Source organism: Heterocephalus glaber, unplaced genomic scaffold (genome assembly GCF_053883595.1).
Source record: "Heterocephalus glaber isolate CG9 unplaced genomic scaffold, H.glaber_assembly_v1.0 deba00001461, whole genome shotgun sequence".
NCBI classification, from domain to species: domain Eukaryota; kingdom Metazoa; phylum Chordata; class Mammalia; order Rodentia; family Bathyergidae; genus Heterocephalus; species Heterocephalus glaber.
The window spans coordinates 1884724-1901297 of record NW_028258308.1 but is presented as its reverse complement, the minus strand read 5'-3'; the positions used below and the strand labels follow the sequence as shown (position 1 = coordinate 1901297).

General features: G+C 32.7%; 1 protein-coding gene across 2 annotated transcripts in view; it reads left to right on the top strand.

Annotated features, from left to right (window-relative positions):
• Positions 1-16574, top strand: part of Spock3 (SPARC (osteonectin), cwcv and kazal like domains proteoglycan 3) — a 384839-nt gene that overhangs the window by 281313 nt on the left and 86952 nt on the right. The window lies entirely within an intron of this gene.

Sequence of the window (16574 nt, the reverse complement as noted above, 5' to 3'; positions counted from 1 at the left end):
GCTGTTGTTGTTGTTGTTGTTAGGGTCATCATAGTATACCTTCCAGTAGTATATTTTTATTAGTACATGATGGTAGTACAAAATATTTAAATTCCTTGTGTAGAATTGGTACATGTATGTAACACACTTTAATTCCTTTTTCTGTCCCCTTTCCCTCCTGTTCTGTCTGATTTATTATACTTAACATTATGATTTCAAGGTGCATCCATTTTCCTAAAAATGACTCATTTATCTTTCCAGCAGAATAGTACTATTTAGTGGTATTTATGTGTAAATGCCACATTTCCTTTATCCATTCATCTGATGATGTCCATATAGGCTGCTTTCAAGATTTAGCTATTATGAATTATGCTTTCATAGACATGGATATGCATGTATCACTGTAATATTAATTTTGAACTCTGGGAAAATACCTAAATGGTGAATAGCTGAGTCAAATGAAATTTCTTGTTTTAGTTTTTAAAAAATATTTTCCGTACTGATTAGCATAGTGTATGTATAGTTTACATTCCCAGCCACAGTATCAAAAGGTTCCTAATTTATCCCATATCCTCATCAGCATTTATAATTATTTGATTTCTTGATGGTGACAATTCTTTCTAGGATAGGATAAAATCACGGTTTTATTTTAATTTGTATTTCTCTAATGGCTAGCAATGTTGAGCATTTCTTCAAGTACTTATTCAGCTATTTGTACTGAATAAATGAAGTGTCTTACTCATTTCATTTGCTCATTTTTAATTTAGTCTTCCATTTTTGGGGTCAATTTTTTATTTCTTTATATATTCCAGATGTCAGCACTCTGTGGAAGAATGGGAAAATTTTTTCCCGTTCTGTGGGTTTTCTTTTCACCCTGTTGGTTGTTTCTTTTTCTCTGCTGAAACTTTTAAATTTAATGTAATCACATTTGTGGATTCTTGGTTCTGTTTCCTGTGTAACTGAGGTTCATTTCAGAAAGTCTGTGTCTATTCCTATGACTTCAAGATTTCTATGTATTTTATCTTCCAACAGGTTAGATGTTTTGGTTTTAACATTTTGTTCTCTGATCCACAGCATTTTGTAAAGTGATTTCTTCTATATAGCACATATATGGGTTATGTTTTCTTGTATTCAATTCGAGACTCCCTTTTAAGTGATGGTTTGATCATTAATTTGTAAAAAATCTAGTAATTCTAGATTTGTTGCAATAAAACTACTTTATAATTTTTATATTTATTGCATTTATCCTATTTTCCTGAATTCTTTGACTTTATTATCAGTGCATATGATTTCAGTTCATTTCTTCTAATATATGCTTCTTTTAGTATTTACAATATATATGATTAAATACTTTGAGTCTACTTCTAAATAACACTGTAGCACTTCATTTGTAATGGAAGTAACTCATATCACTGTGTTCCCAGTTCTCTCCTGTTCTTGTGATGTTGGAGCTATTCATTCTATTTATCTGTATCTTATAAACACTGGATATATTGTTATTCAGATTCCTTCAAACAGAAAACTCTCTGCTGTGCCTAAGTTCCTCAGTTTTCATTTGTCTGAGGGAATCCTTCATTTTGGAAGGCTAATTTCATATTATAAAATTAATTTTTTTCTTGCTTAGAGCACTATTGAACCCAGGAACTCGCAAATACTAGGCAAATGTTCTACCACTTAGCCACATCTCTAGGCCCTGATCTATTGTATTATTCAAATTTAACAATGCCTTTTTTGTTTAGCCCCTTTAAAGATTTCATTCCCATAATCACTTGCTTACAGTTTCTTTTCTTTTTTTTGGGTACCGGGGATTGAACTTGGGTATTTGCGCTTGCGTAGCAGGCGGCAAAACCACTGAGCTAAATCCCTGGCCCTGCTTACAGCTTCTTAAAAAAAAAAGTTGGCTATAATTCTTAGCATTTTTCCTTGTAGGTAGCATCTATCCCAATCCATTTATCCATATTATCCATGATGGATATTATCATTCTTTGCTTTTATACAGTTTGAATAGGATATCTGCAGGGTTTTTGTTTGTTTGCTGGTTTCGCAGGTTTAATTTGCTTGTTATTCTCTGAGTATCTAAATTTATGATTTTGTTTCTGCTGTTAACTTTGTAAAGTACTTGACCATTATATCTTCAAATATTTTGCTTCTCTGGTTTCTTTTCATCCTTTTCTAACTAGGCAACTTTGTAATTTTTAATACTATCCCAAAGTTGCTTTTGTTTTTGTTACTGTTGTTTTTTTTCTGTTTTCAGTCATTCTCTTTGTATCTCAGTGTGTGCAGTTTCTGTGGACTTATCATAAAGCTGTCTAAGTATTTCTTTGACATTATCATTTCTGTTGATGAGACTGGTAAAATCCCTCATTTCTGTTGCAATATTTTTTTTTTTTTTGGTACCAGGCATCGAACTCGGGTTCTTGCGCTTGCGCAACAGGCGGCGAAACCACTGAGCTAAACCCCAGGCCCTCTGTTGCAATATTTAAAAAAAATATTATTTCTCTTTGTTTCTTAATTATATTTTATTTATCAGCTCATATTATCCATTTAGTCTTTGATGGTTTCTCCTTTCATTAGAAATTTTAACATATTAATCAAAAATTATTTCAAAGTCCCTGGTTATTTTCAATATCAGTGTCATATCAGTGTGTTTCTAATGATGGATTGCTTTATATAGTGAGCTTTTTTTTTTTTTTAACTTTGTCACGCTTTGTAATTTTCTGTTGAAAGTTACAGACTTGGAAAGGGTTACGATGAAGTAAATACTAGGGTATATATGATTTATTGTATTCTGATTAAAATATGCCTGTGGTTCACATTTTTTGTACCTATATGATATCAGAGGTGTCTGTTACTTTCCTGTTGCTGGAACAAAATACTCAACACCCACAAGTTAAAGGAGGAAAGGTTTATTTTGGTTCAAAGTTTTTAGAGGTTTCAGTCCACACTTTTCTGGCTCCAAGGTAGGGTGGCTTGGCAGAGGGACATGGCAGAAGCAAAACAGTGTGTGGCATGGCAGGCAGGAAGCATCAGCTTTCTTTCTGCTTTCCCTTTTCTTCTATACAGGCTACAAGCTTATTTGATGGTGCCACACACACCCAGGGCAAAACTTCCCATTATCCACCCAATCAGTGCAATAATCCAGTTATCACACCCATAATCCAGTATAGCACACCTATGATTACAGCCACCTCCCTGAAGCCCAACCTATGAGGGCATGAGGGTTTGGAGAGACACCTAGTTATAAGCCATAACAAGAGGCTTCAAATTCTTCTGTGTTCTTGTTTTCTGCTCTTGGCTTTGGGGCTTATCTTTGTCCTACTCCTCAGAAACAATACACATCTGACAATATTTTCTGTACTACTTGTTATTGTTACTATTAGTGGGGGCACGTTCGGGTACTGGTAGGATAAGAGGGAAGCAGTCATTTTCTAATTTTCTAGATTAAGGCTTGTTCTTTCAATGGGCCCATTTTAGGGGTGTTGGTTTTAAAGGTACTCTGTCCCTTCTCCAGCATAGAGGGTTGCTTTATCATTTCTTGTTCAGCTACAGGGTTTCTATTTTATTTTATGGAAGCACTGTATCTTACCAATTTTGGCCCTGTTTATAGTTAATTGGTTGGTTAGGTGATTTTCTTGGGTAAAATAAGAAGTGTGGAAGATAGTATTTTGATATTTTGTTCAGGTTTTTCTATGTATGAAGATGAGAATGATTTTCAAGCTCTTTATACTTTCAAACTGAAACTGGAAGTCTTTAAAAATGCATGTAAAATATAAATTACCACATAGTTGTGAGTTATTACAGTATGATTTATTGGAATATAATGCTGATGAGATGTCTTTTGAATGAAAAGATAACACTGTGACTCAATAACAAAAGAAAAATATTTGGTGACATTTTCTTCTTATAAATATTATAGATGTTCCAATGCAGTCATCTGATGGTTCAGATTTTCTTGAAAACAATAACACAAATATATAAAAATGCTGCAGTACTTGCAGGTTAACTTTATACCTCTGAATGTGAGAAAGCCAAAGATCTGAATTTTTCTGCCTTACTTAGATGTTTATACTTCTTGCTTTAAAACTTTTACCTGTATAATTTGTAATGTACTTTACTCTGATTGCTTTAAATCAACAGACCAAATTATCAGCAATGTACATTTTGTAAAGTGAATAACACTAACATTTCTGCTGATCCTGCAAGATCAAAGACAAGAAAGGCCTTCCAGGCATTTGTCAGTGATTGTTCAGTTGAGCTGAATTGGTAGATCTGCTCTATTAGCATAGGAGCAGCTTTATAGCTTTCTAAATAATGAATGACTACACCAACTCACAGTTCTCCCTCTAACACTTAAAAAATTGATTTTCTGGGCCGGGGATTTAGCTCAGTGGTTCTGCCACCTGCTGCGCAAGCGCAAGGACCCGAGTTCAATACCCAGTACCAAAAAAAAAAAAATTGATTTTCTAAGTAAGAAGTCCTTAAAAACTATTTTGAAATATTGGTCTTAATTATGAAACTATAAATTTCATTAAAGTCATTAGTGAGTGAGTATAAAATAATATCTATACATCATAGCATAGGAAAAAAGATAATGGAAATGTTTTATGTAATTTTAGCCAGAAACCATTTTATTCCTTTAAATGGGTCTTGACTCTAAATAGTATGAAAAATTTACACTTAGAATATAATCATTGTTTAGTTCTTGCTTTTTGAGATTAAATTTATATAACTTTTCCAGGAATGTTATAGTTTTTATTTATACATAGACAAAAGGAAGACTAGTCTCATAAGCTAGACTACATCTTCCCAGAGGAATTTAGTTTTTCAAGATCTATTTTATGAGATATTCTTGAATATCATGAGCATTCATCTGAGAATATCTGCATGTAATTCTTTTTTTTTTTTTTTTTTTTTTGGTACTGGGGATCGAACTCGGTCCTTGCTCTTGCACAGCAAGCATCTGCATGTAATTCTTAAGAAAATCTAACTTTATAACGCCAGGTTATTCCCACATGAAAGTAAGTGCAGTACTTAAATCAAGTATTTTATTTCCAAAATAGTAACTACAGCATCAAGAAACAACAGCAATAAAAAAAAGCTCAGTGTTATATGGTTGATTATACTGAGTTAATTTATACTCTTAAAATTATAGCCAAAATGTACATGAAATTGTTTAATTCCTCAAAGTTATTTTTGAACAGTACCATGTATTTCTTTATTAAAAACATGTCTTCATTTAAGCAGTAAAAAATATTTTTGCTTCAACTTAAAACTTTCTTTATTTTTTCTTTCAAAAATTAGTTACATGATAAGATAGTTGATATTGCTATAATTTGTAACATTTTTGTGACCTGATTTATATGCCTACATTTAATATTTTATAGGCATACCTCAATATAATTTTATTGCTTTTTACATTTTCATTAGTATATTTAATGTAACGTAATTGCATTAATATAAGTATACATTTGCTTAATCTTTAAAAATATTAATCATTCACCTTTAATGTTTTAAGGTTTTATAATGTAGTTCATTAATCAATAGCTATTTAACTGTTAACAAAATGCTTTTCCATAATTATGACATTTTTTCTCAATGCGTTTATAAACCATCTATCTCACAGTATATAATGAGTCTCTTCTATAGTAATTATACCAATTTAAACATTGCCACTCAGGCATCCTTTGTACTCTTTTCAAACAAACCATTCCCTCATATTCTATCAATTAAAATAGTATTTTCTTTTTTTCAACAGTATTTAACTGTCTTCTCTTCTTTAAACTTTTCTTGTGCTTGTAAAATACTTTCAAGTTGGAGGCAGGAAATTATTTCTCAGTGATACATCTGGGAAATTATTGTTATTATCATTTAGGTTATTAATATTGTAATCATCCAGAACATCAAATAATGAAATAAATTGAAAGAGGAGCATTGACTATATTCTTTCTGAAAAGCCTACTAAATAATTCCATTCCAACTAGTGTCTTTTATTGTTTTCAGAAGAGTCGATATAAGCAAATGGAAGTTTTAGTTCTCATTAGAATGAATATCTCTAAATACAAAAATTAACAAGGAATTCCCAAAAATACTGTAAAGAGAAAATAATATGATTTAAAACTGCAAAATAAAATCTTGCAAATTAACAAAATATGATAACTGAGATTGGCAAGTGTACTGAAATGAGAACCTATACAGAGAGAGTTATATAACTACATAATACTTCTGAGATTGGCTTTCATCTGAAGCCTTTAAAATATTCCTAATGTTTGACCTTATGTTACTACTTCTGGGGATATATTTAAAGTGATAATCATAAAATCACAAAGTGACTATGTAACGCAGTCATCCTTTTGGGAAAAATGACAAGGGAGTCAAAAAATCTAATGTCCAGTGATAAAGAATTATTAAGTAAATTGTCATCTTTTTACACCTGAGAAAATCAATTTAAAGGAGGAAAGATTCATTTTGGCTCATGGTTTCAGAGGTTTCTGTTTGTTATCACTTGCCACCATTGTTTCTGGCCCTGAAATGAGGAAGAATATCATAATAGGAGAATGTGTTGAAGCAAAGCTGCTGATATATGGTGGCTAAGAAATGGACAGGAAAAAAAGAGAAGGAAGGGTTACGGACAAAATATACTTCCAATGGCATTCTCTTAGTGACCTACTTCTTACAACTAGGCCCCACCTTCTAAAATTTCCATCCATCATCTCCTTCCCAATAGCCCACTGATCTGTGAATCAATGAATGAATTAATGTAGTGATGAAGTCTGGATCCTCACGACCCAGTTACATTCCAAAGGCTTCATCTCTGAACACTGCCACACCGAAGAGCCAGCCTTCATTGCATGTGCTTTTGAAGGACATACAGACCCAAATCAAAACATCAACATGTACAGATTTGAACTGTCATTAAATTATATTTAAAATATGAAAATGTTACAAACACACAATAGTATATATATATATATATATATATATATATATATATATATATATGACCCTAATCATATGAATATCAATATTTGTCTCTCTTAGGACAAAATTCAATTTTTAAACAGTATACACAAATATCCACAAATTTCTTCTCTGAAACATTTATATTTCACACTTTCATTTTGTCTAAATTCTTAGACAAATTTATTTGGAACAAACTGGTTTAAAAAACTTACTTTTTAAAAGTCAGTAACTCAATGGTGAATTTCTGATGTAAGGATTCCATTGTAGACCTATGTTATTTGAGCAGGTAAAGAGGCATTTATTACAAATGGTCCTGACTTTTTAAGTAAAAGTGGAATCAAAACAAGATAGACTTCACTGTAAGTCATATATATTTTACCCAACATACCTAAATTAAATTCTAAGTTAAATTATGCATCAGGCTGCACATGCAACTATATTTTGAAATTGTGTTTTTCAATAGACTGACTCTCATGGAGTTCTTATATTTATGAAGACTTTACCTTTGCCATAATAACTTAACTGCAATTACAATTTTAATAAATGACATTAGTGACAAGATAGATTTTAATAATTGAAAAGAGACATGTATGTTCCTAGTGGTTCAGAGATAACTTTTTCCTACAATTGTAGTTTTATAGGTCTGCAGTCCTCTAAGATATTCAGGAGATAGAGTATGGCATATATATATTGATATTATAATATCTAAATACTGGATATAAATTAACTAGTAATACCTGTCTAGTTGTAAAATAAATTTAATTTAGATGCCCAGAGCCTAACAACAGAAACATGCCAAAAAGAATAGTTATAATTAGGCAAAAATTATACTATTTCTGACCACAAATTGTCTGATACACATGTGTATATGGTAGTACAAATGAAACCGTTGAATAAGTATAAAGTCGTGTGGTAGACCATAGATGGCTATTGAAAGCTGAGAGAAGGGAAAACATCTAGTTCATGCCCATTTTCCCTTGCTTTACCTGCTAGAAAAGGAAAAGAAAGTCTTCAAATTGACTTAACATAATATTAGCATAAGCATTTTATAAACTTTAAAGTGGCTACTCAAAAAGATTGAGTAGACCAATTTTTGTTATGATTTTTAAAATCATAAAGATAATAATCATGAAAGAGTACTTTGTAGAGGTTTAAAATTAAGGTTATTTTGTACTGTAAGTTGAAACACTTAAGACCTAAATAAACATATCCAAACTGGTTATTTTCTCTTTATTCTCCCAACATTATGTCACTTGACTACGACCCCTGAGCATAACAGCTCTCTGTTTGCTTTTTCCCATTTACTTTCTTAACTCTTAAGTATTTTTACAGTTTTACTGACTCTTTTTATTAAATAGTGTTTTTTTTTTCCTTTCTAAAACTCCTAACTTGGAGTTTATGTCCCAAGACACAAAAGATGTATCAAGCAGGAAGCCTGCTTCCCACCTGCTTTTTCTAAATTTAATCACTGTACTTATTTTCTAGCTTTCTATTTCTGTCTTTTGGGGGAACCTGATCCAATTCTAACCTACATGCTGCTTGAAATCCTGCATTTATACACTTTTTTAGAGTTTAAGTTGCTGTGCTAAAAAACACAGCTGAGGAACAGAACCAAGGTAAAAACAAAATTGGATTAACCAAAATATCTATTGAGCAAATGCTATCATTTAAGCTATCTAGGACACTCAGTGTAAAGATCTACAGGGACAAAAGGAAACACAATTTTTATCTGGGAATTCTGAAGTGGAGATAATGAATCCATAGACATGAAAAGAAATTATTTCCCTAGAAAAACCAAAGAATGCATGTCGCATCCTTGGGAAATCTCACACCAGAAAGTGTTGAAAAGTCATCCAGCTGCTCTCCAAACATTTTTCTTCTTGACAGTTTACTAAAGTTTTCTCTGTGATAAAATCACAAGGAGAATGTTCAGTCTGGAAATGAAAGGGCCAGTCAGATTTTAGAATCTGTAGTATGATATAGATGAGGAGAGTGAGTTCAGGGGTCAGTACTGCTGGCAGGTGTTGTGAATAGAATCTCCATGTTGGGACCACCTACAGCTCTGTGAGTGTGTGTGTGCGTGTGTGTGTGTGTGTGTGTGTGTGTATGTGTGTGTGTGTACTATGAGTTAGGGATATAATGGTGGTCCTCAAATTTTCCTATCACATGCTTATTAAAACCATTAATTATCTCCGGTTCTTTTTTTTTTTTTTTTTTGGTACCAGGGACCGAACTCGGGCCCTTGTGCTTGCAAGGCAGGCGGCGAAACCACTGAGCTAAATCCCCAGCCCTAAAACCATTAATTATCAGACTGGGGATTTAGGTCAGTGGTTCCACCACCTGCTTCACAACCACAAGGTCTGGAGTTCAATCCCCAGTACCAAAAAACAAACAAACAAACAAAACCATTAATTATGTGTAGTAGTTGGGCTGGGGATGTAGCTTAGTGGCACTGTGCCTTCCTGGCAAGCACAAGGTTTGATCCCTGGTACCGGAAATAAAAAATTATGTGTAGTAGTGCTGCTAGGCCTCACTGCCTTCCTGATTCTTCATTAACAAATGGCATTCTTTCATATATAGTCATCCCTTTATCTATGGGGGATACATTCACCAGTGAGAACCTGAAAGAAGTATTACTGAGCCCTATATACTATATTTTTCTATACATACATACTATGACAAAGTTTAATGAATAAATTAGTTACAGTAAGAAATTAACCACCCTAATAATAATAAAAAATACTGAAATGAGAGTTGTGCGAAGTTATGTAAAACATCCTATTGACCTGATCTTCTCTTTCTTACTGCAATGATGGGAGCCACCATGGTGTCTACATGATGAGATGAAAGTCAGTGAACAATGGAGCCATTGTGACATAGAATTCGGTTCACACACAAAACTGACTGTGACATGATAATTTAGATTTTTTATGAAGCAAACAGAACAAGTGCACCATTGGGTTCATTTCTTTGTGAGTATAGTAAATGTACTCTCTCTGTGTACATATATGCATATAATATAATGTATATCACATATATATGTATATATATATGTATCATCTCTCTTTCACTCCCTCCCTTCTTCTTTCGTCCCTCCCTCCATGCTCCTTAGTTTTCTTAAACTGTGTTCCATGCGAAAGTGAACACAGTGCTGAAATGTTTTAATAATAAAACATTTTCCTGACGGATTATATTTGGAAAGAGAAGAAGTATCTGACAGTCTAAAACCTACCAAAGAAAATATTTTAATGCAAATCAGACTGTCTTGGTCATGTGGACCTCAAAGCTACTATCTCATCTCAAGCTTAACTTTCCCTGGAGAGCCTCAGACCCTGTCTTCCAACAGGTCATCTTTATTTGACTCACCACTTTTTGGGTGATGTGCCTTTCATGCCTGATTATGAGGACACAGTTTGTTACTTCTTGCTACCAAGTTGAACATATTACTAGTTTATTAGAATCTTTTATACTCCATTGGCATTTTCTGTAAGACATGTTCTAGCCATGCTGCCTAACCTAAATATCTTCCTGATGTATTTTAGTAAATACTTTGTTCTTGTCATTAGTGCACTTACAAATTCTCTTCTCAGATTTCTTACAAAAATAGGATGCTTCTGTTATGGTTGACTGTGTAGGTTTTTGCTGGAATGAGTGTCTTTGAAGAGTGGTTTTCAAGCCTAGTGTCCTATTTCTGAAGATGTATTCTAATTTGTATCATGAACACCCTGGGTGGTAATTATACTAAAAAACATCCCTCTTTCTATCTTTCCTTACAAAGACAAATTTTAACTTCACCATCTTCTCAAAGTGCAATGGATAAATTATCAAATTAATGACAACTTTATTCCAGTTGATTCTAAGAGACATGAATTTTTGAAGAATGCTAACATAACTGACATATGGGTGTGATTAATGATATAAAAACATTAATGCACTAAAACATAGCTGGCATTTATCATATATTGTGTCTATTGTTTGTCAGATATTAGCTGAAATATTCCAGATTAGTGTGTTTTCTTTCCAATTTATGACAAAAATGGGTAAATATATTTGTAAAATCTAAATTCATGTTGACTCAACAGCAAGTTATTGCTTCTAAAGAATAGACAAGGTTAAGATATAATTTCTATTAGAAATGATATCAGTGTTTATTACTCATATGTGGGTACCGACTCAGACTTTCTCTATGAATGCTGAGAGAGAGAGAGAGAGACAGAGAGAGAGAGAGAGACAGAGACAGAGAGTGGAGATGTACAATGTATGTATCCATATAACAATGATATGCATACAGTATATTTACAAACATATATCATGTGTATTTGTTTTGTTTTCTCCACAACAATATAAATTTTTGCTCATTCAATGTCTTAACTTGTAGGGGGCCTTGTTTTCTGTTGTATAAAATTTTTAAATTCTCATTTCAATCTGAATAAATATTCAGTCCTATCACTTGTTATATTTCAAATTAAACCCTAAATATCTGCAGAGAGTTTGAGTCTACCTCTGTTTCATATTCACTAAAAATATGTTATTGATTGCTAGGTAATGCTGGCAATTATGCAAGCAATTTTAAAGAAAGATGTAGGTGTTTTCTTCTGAGAACCCACCAACCATATATACAGTCTCTACAGAAATGCTATGATACGAAGAAAAGACAAGTGCCACCAATAAATATGGCAAATAAATTCTGTGAGAGTTTGTGAGAAATTGAGATGGACTAAATGAAGAATGTAAAATTTGACATAGATCAAAGATTGCATATTGAGACAGAAGCATGGAAATTATGACAGAGCAAGGAAAAATCAAATTCATAGCAATACAATATCACAGGATTGGCTAAAATAGAGCATCTCACAAACTCTGAGTAGAATGTACACAACCAGCAGTCCAAATTATTCTCTATTTGATATTAAATTCGGTCTGAGGTGGCCAATTAGTGTAATAAAAATGACATTGAATAAATTAAGTCCTTTAAGTGTCTCAGATACACAAGTGCTGTGCCAGGTGCTACAGGAACATACATAAGTGTATTTTTCATGCGTTGCATACTTAATGCTACAGGTCACTCATATTTGTCCAAAAGGCTAAGGCCGAACCATATATGATATATCACCTAAGGACTGTGATTAGACTGTCTGGCAGACTATTATTTATGTCTATGAAAAGATTCCTTGAATGAATTTAATATGTGGAAGTAGAAAATAAAACATTTTGGCTATGACACATTGACAGAATTTACCATAGTATGTTCAGCCTAGCTATGATATGAAATTGAAATTCAACTTTTTTCCCCAAGTCTTATCTCCAGTTACAGGAAATATGATGACTCAGAGACTTCTAGCTCTGGTTATTTCTTGGAAAATTTGGATCCAAGTCATACTGTGTACTCAATAATGAGTACACAATAATGAGACACATGAAATACTGTATCTAAAGCAACAGGTCTTTCCACCTGGCTCATGATCATTCTCTAAAGGAGCCTGTTCAAAAGTTTCTCTTCCTCCCAAGTGATGTTCTCCATTTATTTTGGTTTTATTTTCTTTCAATAATTTTATAAGTAAGTATTGCAATACATAATGATCACACTCATCACGAGGAATTTGGACATACGCATAACATGTCTAGTTCTTTTTTTTTTTTTTTTTTTGTTCCTGGGATCAAACTCAGGACCCTGTGTTTGTGAAGCAGGCAGCAGCACCACTGAGCTAAATCCTTGGCCTCTAGTTAGTTTTTATCCCTTTCCCCTCCCCTCCGTCCAAACCTTCAAGTCTTCCCCATTATGAAAGCTTTGTTTCCATTTTTTTCTTTGGTTCTTTTTCCCCTTTAAATCCCCTTTCACTTCCTTCCTTCCTCCCTCCTTCTGTCTCTCCTTCCCCTTCCCATTTGAACAAGTTCTTCCTACTGCCTAATATCTGTCTTCTAGTTTGTTCATTATTTTTACTTTGGGTTTCTCAAACAACCGAATGCAATATTTAAACTTATGTGTTTGATTTATTTCACTTAGGATTATGTCCTCAAAGTGCATTCTTTTTCCTAAAAATGTCTCGGTTTTTTTTTTCTTTATAATAGAATAGTACTCCATTGTATATAAATACCATATTTTCTTCATCCATTCATCTGTTGATGAGCACCTGGGTTGTTTCCAAGATTTAACTATTTAAAAATGTGCTTCTGTAAACATGAGTATGCATGTATCACTGTGGTATGATAACTTTAACTCTTTTGGGAGGATACCTAGATGGGGAATAGCCAAGTCATATGTGAATGCAGTTCACCTTCCTGCTAGGGTTGGAAACTGATGGGTGGACAGAGATATAGGATCATATGTCTGGGAGCTCCATGAAGTGCCTGCTGAGTAGAGGATTTTGAGATCTGCATGAGTGACTTAAAAGATCAGAGGAAAACTAAATTCTTAAAATTTTAGGTGCCAAACTATATTTTGTTTAGCTCATGGTTTTACATTGATATCTCTTGCCCATTTTAGAGCCAGGACAAGTAATCATTTGATTCTTTCATCCTTGAAAATTGCCAGGATATAATTTCCAGATTATTAATGCCTTGTGTTTGGTTAGTGCAACAGGCAAAATGTGTTAGCCATTGAATTGGGAATTGGAAAAACAGATTACTCAGAGAAATGGTGCTTTAGTGTGTATGTAAATTCAATTCAGTTAATATGCATTGAGATACTAATGAGCAAATCACTCTTTAAACTAATTTTTTCATTAGTCTTTTCCACTTGAATGTGAACTTTGTTTCTCGCTATTGAATGAATATCAAAATGTGGTCCCTAGACCAGGAGGATCCACTGTGCCCTGGAAATTGTTAGGATTAAAATGGCATTTCCGGGTCCCTCCCTACACCTACCAAACAAGAAACTAGATAAATGAGAGCCCAAAAATCTCAATTTTAATTCCCTTTCAGGTGACTCAGAAGCAAATCTTTTTCTGGTACGAAGTAGATACAAAATCCAGAGTTGATAAAGGAATGAAGGAAATTTTATAAAAGTGGTAGACATGACAAAAAATAAGGACCATATTTCCGAGTGTGTGTGTATGTGTGTGTGTGTGTTTGCAAAATACTGGTAAAAAATTTTCTTTTATAGGAAGAATTTAAAGTGTTCCTGAAGTATAATGGCCCAATTTAATAAGAAAAAGTTTGCACCACATGGAAAAATGTTAACATTTCAGATTGGGAGCTAACTCTAGCCCTGTGTCACTAATAAAGTCCTGTTGTTTTCAGGCCAAGGATACAGTTATTTTGTACATTATAGGTAGTTATTTAGCTCTTATTTGCATGCTGCAGATTGTTGTAAACTCAGGTGCAATTTATTTTGATTCTGTGTATGTCTGTCAGATTTTTTTAAATTATGTTGTATATCTCAATGAATGATTACGACCATGAGGATTTATGGAAGCACTGAGTTGACTTACTGATAGAGGTAATAGAAAAAAGGACTTTCCTAATATTTCACCAACAGAATGTGCCCATTGTTTAGAAGTCACCCAGGGGTCTTCTGTGAATGTTTTGTCAGTTTTGGCAATAGCTTATTATCTTCATTCTGTGATATCCTCTTTTCTACTGAAATTCCATTGGAAAATAATTTCTTGCCATATCTGCAACTTGCCATATCCTCTCTACAGCCAGCACCATTTTTCATTTGCACAACCGTTTGAACAATGTAAGTTTGATGATCAAAATTTTAGTCATTAAATTCTTATTTATAGAATATTCTAAGTTTAATGGAAATTTTACAAATATTATTGACAGAAAATTTGAATTATAGCTGATGTGAGTCCACACATTTTTATAACTTTTCCTAATAGAGTTAAAGAATTCAATTTGTTGAAACTATGTAGGTATTTCTTAATTATTCTGCTCAGTGAACAGAGCTGAACAAATAGTACCAAATATAATGTGTTAGTTAAATCAGGACTTGGACAATTGAAAATAGGTTATATTTATATTATAAATCAAAATCACATATTTATTCAGAATATACTTTGCCCAGAGTACATGTTAGAATGCATTAGAAAAACAAAATGAGAACCAGAAACTTCTTCTGACCCCAGGAATCTGCCCAAAACCTGAACTCTCCAATACATCGAGAATTCTAACATTATATACTTTTTTTTTTTGTACTGGGGATCGAACTCAGGTCCTTGCGCTTGTGTAACAGACAGTGAAACCACTGAGCTAAATCCCCAGCCCTATTATATACTTTTTTTAATATGAGATAGTTCAAATTTTCTTTTTTTGTTTTGAAAGGGGTATCTTTATGTGTAGATTCACTGTATTTACAGTGATTAGAATCCAGTAAGCAATAAAAACATATATTGAATGGAGCTATGTAAATTGCCTTTTTGTAGTTCAAAATCATAAATCACTGACAATTTCACATGAATCAACATAATATCGCTTTAAATGGTTCCTTTACATTTTGTGAAGTATTATGCTCTGTTTTGGCTAATTTTGTTATTTATTCTCTGTTGCTGACTTCAGGGGTCTGTATAAGTTCTATTTAGTTTTATTACTTAGCCAGTGGACATTTCTTAGTGAAAGTTTGAGATACATTGTTAGTGTCCTCTTTCAGTGAAAATTAAGTGGTATTCTTGTAGCTTTGAGGAATAGTTTCAGCTTCACAAAATATATAATAGTCTAACTGAATAGTTTATAGAACAGCTCCCACATAAGGAAAATGTTAGAGTACTTAACATTTAAATTTTTATATTATAAAATTGATATAAAAATTGAGAAAAATGGCTGTATAGTCATTCTCATAATAAAAAAATTTTCTACATAAATTACATTTGACCTTCAAATTCGTACATTGCTATTATTGCTTTTTGTATTGAATTATATAAAAATATAGCATTTAAATTTTAGAAATACTATCAACCCATTCCAATATCCAGGTGAATAAAAATTTAAATATACAATATTTGATTTTTTTCTTTGAGAATTTTTGACTTTGTAGGTGAGTTAAGCTCTATTTTAATTACAAAGTTCATAAAAGTAAAATGTTAATAAATAGGTTAAGGGTTGAAACTGAAACTAAAAGCTCCTTTCCTCTAGTCCAAAGACAGATACTCTTATTGAGATTGTTATAAAAAGTTTACATACTTTACCTATATTAACATTTTAACATAGCCATAAAAATCAACAGTTCCACCACATGTTTAGAGCTGTTCTTTACCTTTATTTAATCTTGCAAAGTACTTCCATACACTAATACTCACTTCCTTCAAATTTTTATTAATTTTTTATAAATTTTCTTCTCTTTCAAATAAATTGCAAACAGTTGGTAATTTAGGAATTAGCAATTTAGTTGAGTATGAACCTAACTTCTTTCAGTATCCAAATCTGTACAATAAACTTCATTGCACAGAACTTTCACTATAGCCCTTAATCCACATTGAGATCCACTTCACACACATTTGCATGGATACTGTCACAAAACAGAAAACAGAAAGTATGATCCAGGATATGCAGAAATCACTTCAGTACTGTTGCTGGGAAACAAAAGAGTACAGCTGGTATGGAAAACACCGTGCAAGTTCCTCAAAAATTTTTAAAAAGAATTACATACAATTCTGCAATTCTGATAATGGATATATACCCAAAAGAGAGGAAAGCAG